Here is a 20,341-nt window from a genome sequence, read left to right as displayed (position 1 = left end):
AATCAAGCAAATAATGGACTTTGGGATGATGATTTCCTAAATCATAACATTCTATTCTGCATGTGGACATTATGCACATTTTCTTTCTTGAGTAGAAATATATAATTGTATTTTTCTTCTTTTCCACCACCACAGGGATTTTATGACAGGCTATCATTTGTGCTGATGAAACTGTTCCATTCCTAAAGGGTAGGAAGTCTTCCTTGTCATATTTTATTGGTTCTTCTGGTCATTAAATTTGACAGACTACAAATCTCCTGTTTACCATTAAACAGACTATGAATGACAAGATAGTATTAAGCATTTCTGGTACACGGATTATAGTAGAGCAATCAATAGCACCATCATTCTAGGAAATTATTGCTGTAACTGAAGGGGGTGCGATGACCATCAAAAGAATTGTATGTTCTCTTTATAGTGCACTTAGCAAAACAAAACAAAACAAAACAAACAAACAACCTAAAAATAAAAATTAGGACAGTTCACAGTTGCAAACATTTTGATTAATAATGATCATAAGGGAGGGCAGGAAATAAATGATTGGGATTGAGACAGAATATGTGACCTTTCTTTTGGATAGTATTTTCTCAACAGTATAAGGTGTGGGAAATAAGAGAGACTATTATCTAAATGTAATAGCACTACCCAACCTAATGGCCAAATGCATAAATCACCCATTAATTTTTTTAAAAATGTGTGTGTTGTAGCATTTCTCTATTAATGAGTTGATTATATTTTTAGAAATCATGGAAAATATGTAGACGCTGATGTCACTGTACTTTGGCTTTGCTAAGGATGCCTATTGTGAACAAAGTTGTTTCCTCCTCTGGCTCTGGACACCAGACTGCTGCTCCCTCCTTCCCCACCCACCTACTCACTCCCTCCACTGCACCCAAACACTCTAGATCATAAGGAAAATATGTTTCTAAAGATTTAAATATGCTGTTTCCATTGCTGACTAAATTAAGTATATAATTTCAAAGCCTTCTGTGTTTTTCCTACATGACTCCTCTTATGAATGTAATGAAAAACTTATTTATGTCATTAATTTCCTATTTGTGTTCTCCATTTAACATAAACCCCATGAGGATGAGAACCTTGTGTTTTTTGTTTTTGTTGTTGTTGTTGTTGTTCTTTTGTTTTTCCCACCTCAGCACCTATAAGCCCCATGAAGAATGCCAGGCATTTGGGAATTGCTTTTTTTAAATTTTTTTTTAGTGTTTATTTTTGAGAGATAGAGACAGAGACAGAGTGCGAGTAGGGAAGGGGCAGAGAGAGAGGGAGACACAGAATCTGAAGCAGGCTGCAGGTTCTGAGCTGTCAGCAAAGAGCCTGATGTGGGGCTCAAACTCAACAAACCGTGAGATCATGACCTGAGCCAATGTTGGATGCTTAACCAACTGAGCCACCCAGGCACTCTTTTTTTAAAATTTTTTTTATGGAATTGTTAAATATGTAAGTGTGTGTGTGTGTGTGTGTGTGTGTGTGTGTGTGTGTGTGTGTATTTTAATGTTGAATGCTTATATCCCATTTAACCTTCTACCCATTGTGACTGGATGCTTCTTGATTGAAAGAATGTATGGTAACCTGTTATTAGTTCACTAAAGTTAAAAGATCTAGGGGAACAAGAGGACTTTTACTTTCTCTCCATTACACAATAATACACAGATTTGACCGCACCCCCAAAAAAGTACACATTAAGCTTGTTAGGACACAGTGATCTAACTCTTCAGATTTCATCATCCACATCTCAGTAACCCCAAGCAATCCCAAAATCTTTGTGTGTTTTTTGTTTGTTTCTTTCTTTGTTTTAAATTGCTCTTTTCTTTTGAGTAGGCTATATCTCTTTCCTTAATGCCAATATCCCAATTTTTCCAACATAGCTTGTAGGCCTCTGTTCCCCTACAGAATCGCAGTACCTCAAGGATGGAGACTTTACCAGGAGTAACAGAGAACACTTACACTGCTAGGGCCATTATTGAAAAGTTACAGCACAGTGTATGGAATGGAGATTGCACTTCCAATTCTAACTGGTATTCCCAATACTGATACTGTATCCTGTTGTCAGTGGCCCCACTGTTTAGCAAAGTTGTCCTTTCCATTTATCTTCCTCAGAACATCTGACTTCTGCTAAGCCAAGTGTAGCTCTGTTAAGTCATCATATTCGGCACACAGAGTACATATACCCTGAGATGTTCTTTAGTTGAGGGAAAACTTGTGAATCAAAGGGCTCAACACTTGGTTTAAATTAAATGACAACTCAGACATTTCAGTGGAATTACACCATGGAAGAGGAAGACAGTCAGAAATGATAACTCTTCCTTTGGTAACAATCTAAAGTTTCTAATCATTCTATCCAGCATATACTAAAAAGTCTATCAAGTCTATCAACAAACAAACAAACAAACAAACTAAAAAGTCTATCAAGAACATAATGAAGTTAGTGAGTCCATGGGCATTTGTCCTTAACTTGTGGTATGGAATCTACTAGGAAAAAGAATTAAAAAGTAATTTTATCATTTCCTTTCAATAATACCAAAATCATTATCCTCTAGTAACTTAGAAAAGAATAAGGGAGAAAGATAAAAATGAAAACCATTCTGGAAAAGGTAAGGTATAAGGGATAGAGAAGTGAGATACAATCAGGAAAACTACTGAATAAGAAACATATCACATTGTATGACTGACAGAAAACACAGAGAAACAAAGTATAATCCAAATTTTATGAGAAAAATAAATCTCCACAAAACCTTGGCATAAGATTAAAGTCATGAAACATTTTAATTAAAAACTCTGCAAACACAGATTAGAGGCATATTTACCTTGAAGATCCAAGGACAAGTAGTAACTGATTTCTCTGCTTCATGGGGTTTTCAAGCCAGAAAGTGATGATTCCAGGATTTCCAAAACCTTGCAATAAACATAAGAGAGAGAGAAGATAAAATCTTAACTTTCTTCTCTGATGGAAGTTTATGGATTCTCATTGTCCACAGATGGAAGCATACCTTGTCTTCTCGGGACTGCCACAGAATATACTACACAGGCATGCACACACACACCCATATACAAAATCCATAGTAATAAATTTATTGTCTAATTGATTCTACTCACAGAGATATTTTTAGTTCTTTAAGGGCAAGTAAAAATCTCTTCTTCTACTGTGCCCCAGAGCATTTGAGATATAGGAGGTAATTAGAATGTACTTATTAGATAGAATTATATAACCAAATTTAAATCAAATAAATTCCGTTCTCTATGATTTCACACAATTCCTTCAGAATTTCAAAACTCTGAGGTCAGCCATTTTCCAGCAACCAACCTCCAACTTAGTTGCCCTAGAAACACATCAGTCTATACTCCTCCCTTCAGAACACAAAAATCAAGACAATATCTAGGGTTAAATATCCAGATTCCATTTTGGTAGTCAAGATTGTTTCAATTTTGGATAATCCATGCCCATGGCCTTGAGTTCTAAGCAAACCCATAAACATCTGTAAGCCGATATTACCTTATATTTCACATTTGGACAATAAGGCTTTTATTTTGTACCCATAATTTGCAGAGAGCCCAATAATGTACTTTTAATATTGTTTACCTTGGTTAATATTAATAAACACCTTGAAACATTTATATATTTATCTTTTGTTTTCTGATAAAGACACTGGAACTTGGTATTTTCAAGCTAGGCAGTCTGCCCGTAACATCTCCAGTAACTATGCTTTCTTCTTTCTTATTTAGCAGAATACTGACTTTGTTGGTTTTGGCAAAGTTTCTACCTAAAAAACATTTCTCAGACTCCTGTGCTGTTATGGGTAGCCATGTAGTGATATTTCTGGAGAAAAAGATGTAAGTGAATTTATTGGGAAAAATTTCTAGAAAAGCATTGTAATTAGGAAATGGACATTTATATGATACCACGTGTGTCCACTTTGCTCTCGGCACATTTCCCCTCTTCCTCCCTGCAGATCTATAAGCCCAAGCTTCAGCAGCCATCTTGAGCATAGAAAATCAAAAAAATCAACACTGACATCCCTGAGACATTAGGCTGCCTACATCTGAATTTCTTGCTTTGAGGGAGTAACATAACAGCTATGTTGCTTAAGCTACTTTTCCTAAAATTATTAGTTACATGCAGCTGAACCCTGTCCTTAACTTTTACATCCAGTGAGAAGCCAAAGGTCCCATAGCTATAAAGTAGTATAACTTCTTCTGATTCCACAAGAAGGAGTGTAAGAAAAGAAATCCTCAGTGGTAAATCAGCTAGCCACAGTAATATTTAAGGGCTTACCTGCAGGGCTAGAATTAACTCTTAGACTCAACTGTGTCTGGAGATGCCAAAATAGGTTCTTGACTGTATCCTTCATTGTTTGTACTTATGCATTTGTCAAGTATTATTTAAAAGTTTACCATCAACAGATAATGTGTGGTCCAGAGGCCAAGGATTGAAGATGTGACTGCTACCAAGAAGCTTATAGTCTAATTGGGTGGCTATGGCACAAATAAATAATTAAGGGAAGAATCACTGTCATTGTGATAAATGCTACAAAAGTAATGTGTTATTATGACAGCATGTTAATAGGGGAGTCTATTCCTGTCTGCAGGGTAAGAAAGGCTTTGGAATGTTAAAAAGTAAACTGAGGCACATTAAAAGTTTTCAAGAGTTTATTTGAGCAAACATCAATTCCATCTGGGCAGTACCAAGCTGAAAGTGTTCAGAAACGCTCTGCCAGCAGGAGCTAGGTGAAAGGTTTTTACAGAGATGTGGAAACTAAGCAAAGGCATCATTTGGTTGGTTACAGCTTAGACGGCTGACTTATTTGGGAAAGCCTATTTTGCTGTTTGTAACTGGTCTTTCTTTGGTTTAGATTTCTTAACCTTGAGTTATGTGAAGAAATTTACTCTGGCTTAGGTTTTGGTTTACTTACTTAGATGTCAAGGCATTAGAGCCACCTTAGTCAAACGGCCTTCTTATTTAATTGCTTTAACAGTGAGAGAATGTAACATTTGTGATGACCTCTGAAAAATAAGTGGGAATTGGCCAGGCAACTGAGAGGAGTGAGGATTCAGGCATAAGAAACAGTATGTGTAAAGGTTCTGATGTTTAACGAGGGTTGGGAGAAGCAGTTCACAATTAAACTGGAAAAGTAGGCTTAATAGGTAGGTCCTTTTAGGCTGTTCTGAGATTTTATATTTTATCACAGAAGTATTGGAAATCATGGAAGACTTGCAAACAGAAGAAGCACATAACCAAATGGATTTGAGGGTTAAAAACAAAACTACTATAACTGATAGATTTTTTTGTTGTTATGTTTTGGAGGAAGGCAAGAAGAAGCAGAACTATTAAGATATTATTGCAGTAGTTCAGGTGAAAGATGCTGGTGAGTTAAATTCAGTGGTAAGAGAGGAGTTGGAAAGAAGTAGGCAGACTTGATAAGTATTTAGGAGGTAACTCCCCCTGTATGTAATGGCTGATTGGATGAATGAAGAGGAGTAAGAATGAAGATAAGTGACTTCCTTCCTTCTGGTCTGAATAACTGAATGGATCCTGTCATAAAACACCAAGGTAGAGAATGTAGGAAAAGAAAAGAATTCTAAGAGAAAAACATTACTCCAGTTTGTTGAGTTTGAGGTATGTCTACCACATTCAAATGAAGATACGCAGTAGGCAGTTGAGTATAAAGGACACGCAGCTCAAGAGAATTCTAATTGTACATGTGGCCCACATATAAGGAATAACTTTATATATATTTATTGCCATACTCTTACCTCTTTTCTTTCTAGATTAGTAGCTCTTTGTACTACCAGTAAGTAGTTTTACTACTAATGAGAATTAGGTGGATCACTGTATCTTTATCCATCCTACTTGCCCTGCTTAATTTCCTCTCTCAACAATCCCAAATGTATTAGTCAACAAGCTAACTTTCTCAAAAAGCAACTTCATCCCTGAGCATTGCACCTGCCTCCCATAAACTATTAAAATAATAGAGGAATAACACCAATGATTCACCAAGCACGTAAATGTCCCAGGCACTGTGGCCTTCTTTGTATATGTGATTTCTAATCATCTCAACAACTCTATAAGGAAGTATTTCACCACAATTTTGCAAATGAGATTCAGATGCCACACTGATCACGGTATTCCTATGGTGACTGGGAGGCTTGCCTTCAATCCTGAGTCTCTCAGACTCCCACACTGTCCCTCAGTGTTCTCATTGAGGAGCTGATAAAAAATGTTTTGTGGTAGTGATGGAAACAAGTACCAGCTCTTCCTAAATTAGCCCTAAATACTACATGCAAATATTCCAGGAGTGTTTGAGAGAGTGTTGAGCTCTTTCCTGAGGAGAGCTATATTTAGAGATGAGACATGGGTGATGTTCAGAATATAGCTGCAGAAGCAGATTTTATATCTACTCCCTTTGTTTACTTTTATAATGGAGATGAACAATAGAGGCTTAAATTGCATTACTTTATAAATTAATATGTCAAAATATACCTCAAAAGTCCATTTCTTTTAATAAGGATCTCAGGGGGATGTCAATTTAGAGTAGTTGTGATGAATGCAAATTTAATTTCTATAGAAACAACAGAATGCTCTGTCCATAGTAGTTATCACCAGGTCCCCATTCAATACGCACTGCTTTCAAGAATATGGCACATTAATGAGACAGATAGGTAAGGTCGGAGAACCACCCTTTAGATTTCATCCTGACCTTACTTTATCTCAATCATTTCACCTTTTGTTTTTGCAGTATTACTCTACTGATTTTGCTCATTTTTCACAAGTGAGAAGGTTCAAGATGGATGTAATCTTTTCCTAGTAGATTCTTTCTTCAGGCAGAGTACAAATTAATGGTGTAAATTATATATTTTAAAAGCATTCTAAACAGTGTGGAGTAGAAATGGAAATACCTTCATCTGCCTTGAACATACTCATTTTTATTTTCAAATATGTTTCTTAAAAATTATTTTATTTGGTAAAAGGTTAAAATAGGTTTCAAAATGATATTTTGAATATATTTCTTATATTTATTTTAAAAGAAAATTTCTTTAAAAATAAAATATTCTAGTTTTACCAGTATAAAAATAATAAATTCAAAAAATATATAAAGGCGTAAGATTTACTATATTTATTTCCAGGTTCTTTCGTCTCATGACTATGATAAAATATACACAGTTTGTGTTTTGATAGCCTAGTTTGATAGGCAACTTTGAGCAATTTTTTTGCTTGTGAAAAGTACCAAATCATATTATGAATTAGCTTTGGAGACTTTTATCAGTTTAACCAGCTTCCTGGCAAATTTACAATATATGAAATTGAAATTAGACAAAAAACTTGATCAGTGCAAAGCAGTGGTTCTAAGATCCCCTGAAAGTGTTGCAAACCTTAAGACCACTGTCCTCCCAAGAGGCTACCCCAAATGCCTCCAGAATCATGGCTTTTCTTTCCTTTCTACCTCAAGTAAGTATCTTTTATTCGCAGACTCTTCTCTGGACCAATCCAGAGAAGGTGATTCTGGGAAATGCAGTTCTATGAGGGTGGAGTATGATGCCAAACAGCAGACCATCTAGCATATTTTCTTATCAAGAAGTTAAAAAGGCTCAAGACCTCTAATGTTTCCTGATTTAATGATACTCATTAAAACAACATTATTACTACTTCTGCCTACCGGTACTCTAGGTGCTCTAAAGTTCCAAAAGAAGGGAACCTTACTTTTATTTTTAGATTTTACTAAAAGCATTGATTAGGTGAAGATTACATACAGTCCAGTCCTTGAGCTTTTTTTGTGTTTTGTTTTTTGTTTTTTTTTTTCTACCTACATTTACTCCCTAGGTGTCACACTGCAGATTTGTGGCTTAAATTATCATCTATATACTGAAAACTCCCAAATCTGTATTTCCAGCCTGAACTTCTCCCCTTCTACTATTAAAACATTCCCAGAATCCAACTGACCCTCACTTCCATGCCTCCCACCTTAATCCAAGCTAAACATAAATTGCCTGCTTATTAATTAAAGCTTTAGCCTTTAGTCTCCTACTCTTAACAAAGCAGAGTATATAAGTGATTCTTTTATTACTTATATATGATATATATAATCATGTGATATATGATATATATGTGTGATGCATATGATATATATGATACATGTGTTATATGATATAAGTGACGTATCATGTCACTCCTTTGCCCAAAACCCTTTTATGGCTTCCCCTTTCACTCAAAGTGAAAACCCAATTCAATGCAATGTCCTACAAGGTCCTTGGATACCTGGCAATCATTATCTCCCTGACTTTGTTTCCTATTAGTCTTCCCTGACACTTAATTCACTCCAGCCCCACTGGCTTATTGTTTCTCTACTGCACCAAGCATCCTCCTACATCAGGGATTTTGAACTGGCTTTTCCTTCTACTTTGAGTTATTCACTCAGGATTCTGATCAAATGCTACCTTCATAATGAAGCTTTCCTTTACCCCTGTATAAAAAATAATATCTTAAAAAATAAAATAATAATTTACCCAACCACTCCATCCCCTCCCTTTAAATGCTTAAATTATTCCTTGGCAAATGTCTGTATATGCATATAAATATATATATTTACTTGCTTTTGTCTCTTACCTCCACTAGATTTCAAAAGCTCCTTGAGGTTGAGAACTTTGTTTTATTCAATGCTATATCCATAGAGCAAATAATAGAGCCCAGCATTTCATACACACTCGATAAGCAATTGGTGAATGAGTAAATGAATAAAATCTGAGTAGTGCAGAGAAATGATAGGCAAGTGTGACCAGCAAGCCAGCATTTGAGTTTAACAGTAATGAGTGTATTAGGCTATCCAAGAAAGATGTCTACTGCATAGTGAAACTCATTTATCTAAACTGAATATCAACAGTTCTTATTCAATTTGGTATATAGTCAGTAGTTTCTATTTTATTTGGCTCTACATTAATATAATATGCTGTCAGCCTGTGGACTAGCCCTTCTTCATAAAATAGCACAGTAACTCCAGACTGTATAGAAAAGTGAGAGCATTGTGCCATTTCTTTGACTTTCAAAATAAGCATTATTAAAACAAAAAAATTACTTCTTTTGTGATATCTGGAGAACTTACTCTGAATTAATATTTAACTGGCTCTTTAGCCACATGTCCATATTTTCTACTGACCATTTCTATGTGAGTTTCTGCCTCCCTTCTTCCTCCTCAACTTTGTGCATTGTCTCTCCTCTGTCTGAATGCTCTTCCACATTGATTTACTTATAAAGTATTTTCTCTGCTTCTGAGATTCATGTTTAGTGCCAGTTACCTGCCTTTCCCTGGTTCTCACATGGGTAGATCAAGTTGCTCCTTATGCTCTTATTGAACCGTGAACACAGTTCTTGAAGGAAGTAACTGTAAATGTTATATAAATATCACTAGCCTTTCACACAGCATTGCCTAGAGTAGGTATTTATTATATATTAGGTACTAAATTAAATATTTTCTGAATGCATATAAGGAAAACAACTAGCATTCAAAAATGAATAGCCATTCCTGAAGTCCAACATTTAGCATTGAAATCAGACTGTCTTATAGTCCACAAAGCTGTGCACCGAGAGAAAAAAAATCATTTTTTTATAACGTCACATACCTTGAACTTCAAGGGTCAGGAAATATTTAATTTTGTAACCTGAAAACATGATTTAGAGAAATTAAACTAGCAAATTCCTCACACAGGTAATATGCTTTATTCTTATCCAATAAATATATTTATAATAGATTTTAATGTGTATAGATTTCCCCTCTGTGAAAACCAATGGACTTAATAAAGTCACTAATTTATGTATACACACAGCTTTTTTTTTAACATGAGATTTTGATTCCTACAGCTAGAAAAATGGTGAAATAACTCTCATTCCTAACTCTATCCACCCCTTGAAACCCTACTCAATCTGCAATCTCATTGGCAGGTGAACTTGATTTCTCTGCCAAGTTGAGTCACTTGAAATGGGAACATTACTTTATTAGAACCTATTTGAGTCAAGTTAATCTGAAGAAAATACAAGAAAGAAAGAAAAAAAGTTGCCACGCCATATGAATATGCAGAAAAGCATAACTTAAAAATGAATAGTTTAAGGAACAAAGTCTCTAAATAATGAAAAAATTTGGCTGGACCTCAACCTTACTAATTTTAGAAATTAAAATATACTGCTAAAATGACTGCTTCTCTAACACCTATATGAAATCCAAGGAGCTAGAAAGCTAAATAAGAGTTTGGTGGTTTTAAATATATGTCCAAAACTTCTTTGATACTCCTTCCCTTGAGAATTGGAGCTTAGTTCCCTTCTCTTTTTGTGTGGGATAAGCTTAGTGATTCACTTCCAGCAAAAGGAATTGTAGAAGGATACGGATCACTTCCAAGAGTAGGTTTTATAAAAAGATTTCAGCTTCTATCTTGTGTTATATTCAACCTCTGTCTCCTCATCTCTCTCTTTCTGTGTGTGTGTGTCTGTCTGTCTCTCCCTCTGTTTCTGTCTCTGTTTTTCTCTATCTCTTTGTCTCTATCTCTCTCCCTGTGCATGTCTCTATGTCTGCCTGTTGTCTGTCTCTCTCTCTGTCTCACTCTGTCTCTCTCATCAACCACTCTCAGGGAAACCAGCTGTAGCAGATAAGGCAGTTCTGGGAAGGTAGAAGCTAGCTCTCATGTCCTAAGGACACTCAAGCAGCCCAATGGAGAAGTTCACATGGCAAAGGACTGAGGCCTTCAGCCACTAGCCATGCCATGGGGTCACTTTGAAAAAGACTTCATCAATTCCAGTCAAGATTTCAGATCTTGAAATCTCAGCCCCAGCTGATGTCTTGATACAACTTCAACTAAAACCCTGTATTAGTTTTCTCTTCCTATGTATTAAATTACCACACACTAAGTGACTTATAACAATAATGTTCATTATCTCACAGTGTCCTTGGATGCAGCCAAGCTAGATCCAAGCCATGGATCCAAGCCCAGGCACAGCTTAAGAGGGTCTTCTGCTAAGGGTTCCACAAAAATGAGTCAAGGCTAAGATGAATTTCTTTCTAGAGTTCAGGATACTCTTCCAAGTTTCTGGTTGGCAGAATTAGTTTCCTTGCAGCTGTAGAATTCATGGTGACGTGCTTTTTCAAGGCCGGAAAAAAAAAATCCTCTCTGACCTCTAGATCCTCTTTTAAAGGGTTCAAATCTAGGATAATCTCCATCTGAGGAACTTAAAGTCAACCAATTAGTCAAACAAACTTTAATTACCTCTACAAATTCCCTTCACTTTTGCTATATTCTGTTGATTCAAAGAGGACTGTATACAAATGTGGATACCAGGGGACAGGAATAATGAGGGCCATCTTGGAATTCTGCCTACCACAGAACCTACATCAGAACCACTCAATCTGTTTCCCATTTCCTGACTCATGTGAGATAAGAAGTGTCTGTTGCATTAAGTCACTAAGTACTCAAGGAAAGGAGTAGCACTTTTACAGATATTTTGTTACACAGCAATTGATAACTAATACAGTGAGGTTATATTTCCATGAATTATACTCAGGAAAGAGGTATTCAATAGCATCCCTCTTCTCTTCTTGGTTTGGAAATCCCAGTTCTGATTAAAGTAGATGTTGAAAGAGTACTATATTTAAGTAAGGTTATAACATTTGGGTTTCATATGAAGACCTTTCAGAAAAAAATAGCACAAAGAACTAGAAATTACAGAATATAATCCTAATACTCAAAATTAATTTAAGAAATTGATATAGAATTGGCACCAATTCTTACATCAGAGCTGTCCTCCATTTTTGTTTGTTTGTTTTGGTTTTGGTTTTTGGTGTTTTGTTTTGTTTTGTTTTGTTTGAGACAGAGAGGGAGAGAGCATGCACAGAGGGAAATGGAGAATCCTAAGCAGGACTCTATCCCAAGACGGTGAGATCACAACCTAAGCTGAAATCAAAAGTCGGACACATAATAGACTGAGCCACCTGGCCACCCCAAGAGCTGTTCCTTTAAAAAGCTTTAATATAGTACATTATGATGTCAAAGTAGAATAGAAATTTAGAACAGAATCATCATATAGCCAAATCAAACCAACAAATATTTCTTTCTAACACATCAGTAATTAAAATTTTTCATATTGAAAATTATGAAATATTTTTTCATTGAAAATTAATGCCCATTACATGAAATTCTGCTCTGTAACCAATGAGGTTAAAACAAGTTTCCATACAGATGCTTTATGCAACCTTTCCTTAATACTCAGTACTAATGGCAATTAAAAGTAGTGGCACTGATATGTGTTTAAGCAAAAAGATTACTTCATTACCCATAAAACTGAAAGTTAATGAAAATAACTCTAACCTTTGATTCTCAGATGATTTCTGTATAATGTCTGTTTTCCAATATATAACTGATCTTCTTCAGAAGATATTGTATGTAAGTGAATTATGGATTACTCAAAAATCATGACGGGGCGCCTCGGTGGCGCAGTCGGTTAAGCGTCCGACTTCAGCCAGGTCACGATCTCGCGGTCCGTGAGGTCCGTGAGTTCGAGCCCCGCATCAGGCTCTGGGCTGATGGCTTGGAGCCTGGAGCCTGTTTCCGATTCTGTGTCTCCCTCTCTCTCTGTCCCTCCCCCATTCATGCTCTGTCTCTCTCTGTCCCAAAAATAAATAAAAAACGTTGAAAAAAAAAATTTAAAAAAAAAAAAAATCATGAATTATCCATAGATCATCTTGCTTTCAAATACTTATTAATTACTTAAACTGCTACTTATATAACTTGTTCAGTGTAATAGAACATTTATTTCAATAAAATAATCAATTCAAAAGAGAATACTAAAAAATAGTTATTATCTCTGTGTTAGGTAGGAAAACCCCAAAAAGCTAAAGAAGACAACTCTAACTTGGTGAGATTATTTGTATCAGTCACATAAATGACAGAAATTACTTGTTGCGAAAGTGGGGACAGATGAGAAATTAAGAAATATAGCAATGGGAATGTGAATAGTAAGTTCATTATGATTTGTCTTTTTTTTTTCTTGAGATAGAGAGAGCAGAAGAGTGTACACAAGTGGGGAGAGGGAGAGAGAATATTAGGCAGGCTCCAAGTCCAATGCAGAGCCTGTAGCAGGGCTTGACTCACGACCCTGAGATCATGACCTGAGCCAAAATCAAGAGTCAGATGCTTAACCAACTGAGTCACCCAGGCATTCCCATTATGATTTGTCTTTATTGTTTTGGTGAATTCCTAGCATAGAAGTGACATCTTCATTCACATACAAGTATGAATGAAGTTTTAAAGCCAAATATAAAGTAATTTTAGACTCTTTGCCTTACTGCTTATTATATATTACCATTTTTGCAACGTTGGGAAAATGAAGAGTTGGTCTTATGTGCAACCCTTCATCTTATCTTTATGGCCAGCAGCACCACTGCAAAGCAGAAACTATGAAAACAAGAGAGAAGGAGAAAATAGTAAGCAATCAAAATTCTTTTCCTGAGGAGAAAGAGGCCTCTGATATCTCACTACTGATAAGGCAATTTATGAATGCGATTCCAGAATGTAATTTTATAATATTGCCTTTAAAAATAATAAAACTCTAGAAACAGGATTTAGGGCAACGCTGCATGGTGGAATGGGCTTTAGAAAAGCACTTCTATACCCCTTATTTCATTTCACCTTCCCAGGTTTCCTGCAAGTGAATAAGGCAGGAGATATCTGACTTTTACAGACAAGAAATTGAGTCTCACAAATATTGTTATTGGTCCAAGGTTGCATAGTTACTAAATGATAGACCTAGGAATAAAACTCAAGTCTTATGACTAGTTTTCTGAAGTTTTTCTACTAGGAAATTTCATTTTGACTCATCCATAGAAGATACATTTAGAATTGGATCTCCGTGACCCAGTAAGAGTCAGAGTCTTAATTTTAAAATGAGAAAGTTAAGATTTTATAACACTCAGATTCAGCATCACAAAGAGTTAAAGTGACTTAGTCCTAGTCTTACAGTCAGCCTTACAAAAGAGTTTGTATGGTACTGATGAGAAGTAGTGTTTTGTAGAAGATCAAATATCTAGGAAGTACTGGAACTATGTGTCTCCTCCACCTCACAAAGATCTGGAGTATAGTGAAACTTAGGGATATCAAGAAAATTATTCTCAATTTGGAGTGTTCATACCCCAGAGCCACTGTCTAAGATAATGTGTGAAACTGCAGGGCAAACTGGACACATCTTTCCGAAGTATTTTACTCAGTACTGACCAGCACAGCACGGCTTTCTTACACTAAGACAATGAGAAATATATGATAGGCTGTAAAAATCAAATGCATTATTAAAATGAAAGAGAAGACATCAAAGATATTTTTCACAAAGATATTTCTCACACATACGGTTTCTTGGATTCTGCCCCCAAGCTCCATGGGTGTTTATTTGCTTTTCTCTGAAGTTAGAGTACAGTTTGTAAAAGATGAGAAAAAAAGAAAAAGAAAAAAAGTTAGGCAAGCAGTTCTGTAGGATACAAAGCCCCTTCCTCTCTTTTCATCTCTCTCCATGATATAATCCTCTAGAGAGAACCCACTCTTTTCTTAATATCGCAGGTCATAAAATTGTCATTAATTAGCTTACAACTTAGGGACTCCTTATGTATCCATAAACATATATTTTAGCCCTCTGAATGGACTAAAAGATCTCTCCTTAAAAAGTTTGATAAAGGAATGTTGTATGCTTTTCAAATACAACACTTCCATTCTAAATAATTATAATACTGACAGGTTCACACGGACTTCTCATTGTTGGGCTGACTTATGCTGCCTGCTCCATTTGGCATCCTTCCTTAGAACTTATATTCTTTTGTTCCACTTAACCAATAGTCCCCTTTCTTTTCCTGGCCCCCATTCCAACCCCCATAAGCTAAAACCCATCTTTTCCCTACACCAGATCTATAACACTCTCCAATCAAATCAAGAATGATATTTTACTTAAAAACTGAGATAGGAATTGAATGTAAAAAATAAATTCTATTTATAGAATGCTTAGACTTAAACTTGTACACTATATAGCCTTTCCAGACTGGTTTCTTTCACTAAGCAATACGCATTTAAGGTTCCTACATATCTTTCTGTGGTGTGATAAGAGTATCTCTTTTTATGGCTGAATAAAATTTCATTGTATAGATGTACCACAGTTTGTTTATCCATTCACCTTTTAAAGGACATTTTGGTCGCTTCCATTGTGGTACAATTATGGATAAAGCTGCTATAAACATTTGTGTGCAAGTTGTTGGGCAGAACTAAATTTCCAATTTATTTGGGTAAACACCTAGGAATGTGATTGCTGCACCATATGGTAAGATGATTTTGGCTACGTAAGAAACACAAACTGTTCTTAAAATGGCTGTACCATTTTGCATTCCCACCAGCCATGAATGAGTTTCCACTGCTCCACATTCTCACCAGCATTTGATATTGTCATGTGTTTAGTTTTGGGGTTTTTTGTTTGTTTTTGATTTTTGCATTTGAGCCATCTTAATGGGTGTAAAATGCTTTTTAAACTTATTTTATTTTGTATTATTTCTCTTCAATGCTGACAGCCTATAGAAATACTAAGCTGTATTCCTGCTAAATTAAAAATCAAACTTAAGCTCTACATGTGTCTACTTTTTTTAAAAGGTAAAATATGTATAATTCTAGAAATATGCTCCAAAAATTTGGTGATAAATTGAATAAGATAGGAATTGAACACAACAAAACTCCTTCTAATCCACAATATTATGCAACCTGAGCTTAGAAGAGACACTTAATAAATACCACCATTTTGAAAAGAGATGTTTATATTACATCTATTATGAAGAACCAGCCAATTCCAGCCTGAGCATAAGACATGAAAGAAATAAATGCATATAATTTGAGCTTTTTAAGAATCTATTCCAAAGCCACTAAAGTTATGCTTGCTGAGATGTAAGCCAGGCTTCAGACACCTATAAAGCACCTGATTTATTTTCAGTAAGAGAAAGGTGATAGGTAACTTACCAATAGTGTATACAGATTTTTTCATAAGGAAAGTCTTAAAGATGACATAATATCCATTTCAATAATTTAGGCATTTTATGAATAAGAACTCACTATACGGATTCACATCACGCTTTGGAGAAGGAAACAGTTGTTGAGGATCTATAGAAAGCATAACCAATAACAAGTGTACTCTTCTGAGGGGCTCAGGATGACACCCTGGAAACAGAGTGGGTTTTACAGACTAATGGAGTTGGGATGAAAAAAGATTTGCTGTCTGGTCCATAGCAAATGCTCAAGAATTCTGTAGAGGCTTTGAGGTAGTTGCCACGTGGTACAGGTTGGGGTTTACAGGAAGCAGATTCTTAGACACAGAGTGTAGCATGCAGGATGCTTATTGCGAAGCACCCTTGAGATCAACAGCCATGGAAGAAAAGGGAAAGAAACAGATTGAGAACAGAGAGCAGTAGGGCTGCTAGGCCAACCCAACAGCACCAGACATGCCCTTGGGGAGCTCTAAAGCTTAAATGGCCCAAGAGAATTACCCCACTTTTGGTTAAAAGGACAGGGAGTTTCTACCCTTGCCTTGATCAATCAATGGATGTAAACCACCCCTAGAAGGGAATGATCTTGGGAAAACTGGATCCCTGCAGCTTATGGGGCTCCAAACTGAAGGCTGTCTGCTGACAACATTCCTAACAGTTAGAAGGATCTGGGTAGGCCACAGGCCACAGGCCACTCCTTGCGTTTCTATGATCTCCTTTTTCTTATACATCCAAGAGCAGCTACTCCAGGATTCCAGCGAGTCTCCTTTCCTGGAGGATACTTAGAAGAGGAGGTCTACAGGGATCAAGTTTAGTCCTGGCCACTGAGGCTGGTTTTTAGGCTGTAGCTGATAATCCACCTCTTCCTATTTTCCATCCATTCTGTGTTCCTTTTACTTTCAGATGCTGGTCTTAGTGGTGTACCAGGTGATATGACCTAGATCCTCATCCCCTATGGGTAAGGGCATTTGGTCACCATGGCCTTCTCAGACCACAATAGTTATACTTGTCTATTTATTAGCAAAGAGATGCTCAAGTCAATTTCAGATCCCAACATATTCTTCTGGGATCCAATTGAGTAATAGTGGTCCTACCTCCCCCTGATAATCAGGTTGATTACCCAGACAAAGTTGTTTGCTGAGCCCTGTACATAACATAGGGCTTTAGGCAGCTTTATAGTTAAATAAACCTATTGATGTGTCCACTGGGTGGATAGCCCCCCCTTCCTTGGGGGACAGAGCTTTTTATCCCTGCAGAGGCTGGACTTATGGAAATGAGACAACCAAGTTCTCTCATTGAGTCATTGTGAGTGAAAGTAAATGAAGCCACTCCTGCTTCTAGTCTGGCCTCCATGCCCGTGTACTCTCTATTTGGGGCACAGCACCATATACCAATGCAAACTAATTTTTGTGGCACTATGGAGCAGTGGGGAAAAGAAATTTTGTTTGAGATATTTTTTAAAACTTTGGATTTTAGGATTTAAAAAATCTACAAACAGTAGAATCCTCTCTGTGCATTAGACAGGGGTATACAGTTGTATACATACCAACACAACCATAAAATATTTTCATCACCCCAAAATATTTCCTCATGCTGCCCCTATCCCCTGGCAACCTGTTTTCTATACCTATAGCTTTATGTTGCCTTTTTTTGTGTGGCTTCTTTCTTTTAACAAAATGGATTTGAGATTAATCCATGTTGCTGCATCTATCAATAATTCATTACCTTTTATTGATGAGTACTTTTGTACTGTATGTATGTATGTATGTACCACAGTCTTTTTTATCATCTCTTGAAAGACAAAATTGAGTCATTTCCAGTTTGGGGAGATTATGAATAAACCTCATATAAACATTCACATGCACAGTTTTGCATGAATAGAAGTCTTCATTTCTCTTGGGGAAAAAAAAACTGCCTTTTTAATAAATAGTGTTGGATCAGTTGGATCCACAAGAAAAGAAAAGCTAACTTTTCTTTTACCATACACAAACATTAATTTCTAGTGGAGTGTAGATTTGTAGTGAAATATTTCTTAAGCATGGTGTAACTATCATTAACCATAAAAGAATCATTGCTAATAAAGGAAAATAAACTATATTAAAATGAAGAAACTTATCAAAGCTATATAAGAATGAAAGGAAATAAGTCTCAGAGTAAGAGAAGGAATATGTAACGCAAATACTGAGAGGGCTCATATCCAGTCTTTGCATGTTCTGTGTACAATCAATTAGAAAGTGCAAACAGCCGGGGGTGGGGGACATGGACAAGGGAGCTGAACCAGAAACCTAGAAGAGATGATACCCAAAGGAGAATGAACTTTTGAAAATATGCTTAACCTTTTCAGTTAGCAGGACAATGCAAATTAACACCACAACTAAATACTATGATACCACTACACATACAATAGAATGGTTAGATTAAAACACCAATAACACAAAATGTGGTGAAGGTAAGAAATAATTTTGTAAAACCACTATTACTACTCATTTGAAATCTACAGAATCAAGTACACATGTATAACAACAATGCACACAAGAATATACAGAAGTATTTGTAATAGTTCCAAGTTGGAAATTTCCCCAAAGTACATCAACCACAGAATGGAACAATTTAACTGTGGTATATCCATCCAGTGAAATACTATCTGGCATAAAAAGGAAGGAATAGTAGAAACAACTCTGACATATATAGTACTGAGAAAAAATAGACCTAAAGGCAAAACCAGAATACAGTTAAAAATCAAGATAGAAATACCCGGGGGATGCATGAGGACAAGAGGAGGGCTCTACACATATTCTTTCTTGACCTTGGAGAGTTACAAGGTTTTCTTCATGAAAATTTATTGAGCTGAACATTTATGTTCATGTACTTTTCTATATGCATCTTATACATTAATTTTTAAAACTTCAAAAAATAGCAGATACTAAAATGTTTCCAATAATTCTGAACCCAACTAAGTTAACTCTAGTCTAAATATTGTGCTTTAATTTTTTAACCCATCCCTCCCTCCAAAAAAAACCCCACAAAATAAAAGGCTATTAAGCTGTCCAACAGGCTGATATAGGTTCAAGAAGGAAAAATAAAATGTATGAGGGTGACTCAATACCTAATATTCTCTCCCTTATGGCTTATGACACTTTTCTTTCATCATGCGTGTTTTTTTAAATTTTTTTTTCTTTCATCATCCTAGATCAGCTCCTCAACAGAATAGATTAGCTGAATGTCCCCATGCAGGTTCTTGGTTTGTTGCTTACAGTCTTCAGAGTGTATTCATGTGACATGCATGTGTGAATGTACCTATTCCCTGCCCCACCCCAATGTTTGCTGAAAAGAGTATCCTAAAATCTTTTTGATTTCTTGCTGTGCCCTCACTTCCATTGCTACCCTACTCACTGAGGTAGAGATGGTTACCTGATTGGTAAGTTTGGAAGAAGACTGAGGTATGCATAACCCAGCCCTTTCCCCTCATCCCTCCTCTTCTGCATTTCCCAATCAACACAGAACCTGGCTCTGGTTTTCTTAGCTATGACAGAAGCTTAGCACTAGAGGTGCTATCCCTGCAGTGGGGGCTCCTCTGTCCTATGCAGCATGACCACGATGAAATGACGTACATCTGTATTCTTGGAGGGCTTAGGTTGCAAGCCCATTTGATTATTACAGTGAACTAAGTTTTTCAACTCAGTCTCTCTCAGTAACAGTGGCAGTCAGAATGGCTTTCATTTGTCTTGCTGGGTTTTGTTTCATTTTGTTTTCCAATTTTTCACTTGGTTCAGAGCCAGAACAAAAGAAGGTAGGAAAGAGGTGCTACTTTTTAAGCATTCTCAAGACCCACATAACGCGCATAAACTGTAATATGGAATATGTTCATAAAATTTTATATAAATAGAGTCATTCTCTTAAATGTTATTATATTCTAAATTTGGTATTAGAAATACATTCACTTCTTAACCTTCCCCATGTCAAAAACTTCTCTGTACGTTCCTTAAAGGCTGAGGCTTTTCATATTATTTAGTCTGACACCTCAGGAAAGATGAAGAAAAAGAGAAAAACAGAGAAGGGAAAGAAGAGAAGAAAATATCAATAGTGTTTTCCGTTTATTCAGTGCTGTCTGTGCGTCAGGCACCGAGTGATTTACGTGTATTTTCTGATTTAATTCATGCAATAAACCCACCTTACAGATAAGAAAACTGAAGGTAGGAAAAATTAAGCAAACTGCCTAAGACCACAAAGCTTGATAAAAGTTACATTTCTCTAAACTTCCATGTCATTTTCTGGCTGTTTTTTTATCTAGCACT

The 20,341-nt window shown here is 36.2% G+C and overlaps 1 long non-coding RNA gene across 1 annotated transcript in view; it reads right to left on the bottom strand.

Moving 5' to 3' along the window:
• The window catches only part of LOC122240409, a 43,301-nt gene extending 40,098 nt beyond the window's left edge, over positions 1 to 3,203 (bottom strand). Inside the window, exons 1-2 of the long non-coding RNA XR_006220129.1 lie at positions 3,112 to 3,203; positions 2,823 to 2,910 (exon numbers count right to left, since the gene is read on the bottom strand). This is a non-coding gene — a long non-coding RNA (uncharacterized LOC122240409). The remainder of the gene's footprint in view (positions 1 to 2,822; positions 2,911 to 3,111) is intronic.
• Between the last annotated feature and the right edge of the window lie 17,138 nt (positions 3,204 to 20,341).

The sequence above is a fragment of the Panthera tigris genome, chromosome B4 (assembly GCF_018350195.1).
Source record: "Panthera tigris isolate Pti1 chromosome B4, P.tigris_Pti1_mat1.1, whole genome shotgun sequence".
In the NCBI taxonomy this organism is placed as follows: Eukaryota; Metazoa; Chordata; class Mammalia; order Carnivora; family Felidae; genus Panthera; species Panthera tigris.
The sequence above is the reverse complement of the archived record's forward strand: the minus strand, read 5'-3'. Positions and strand labels throughout refer to the sequence as shown.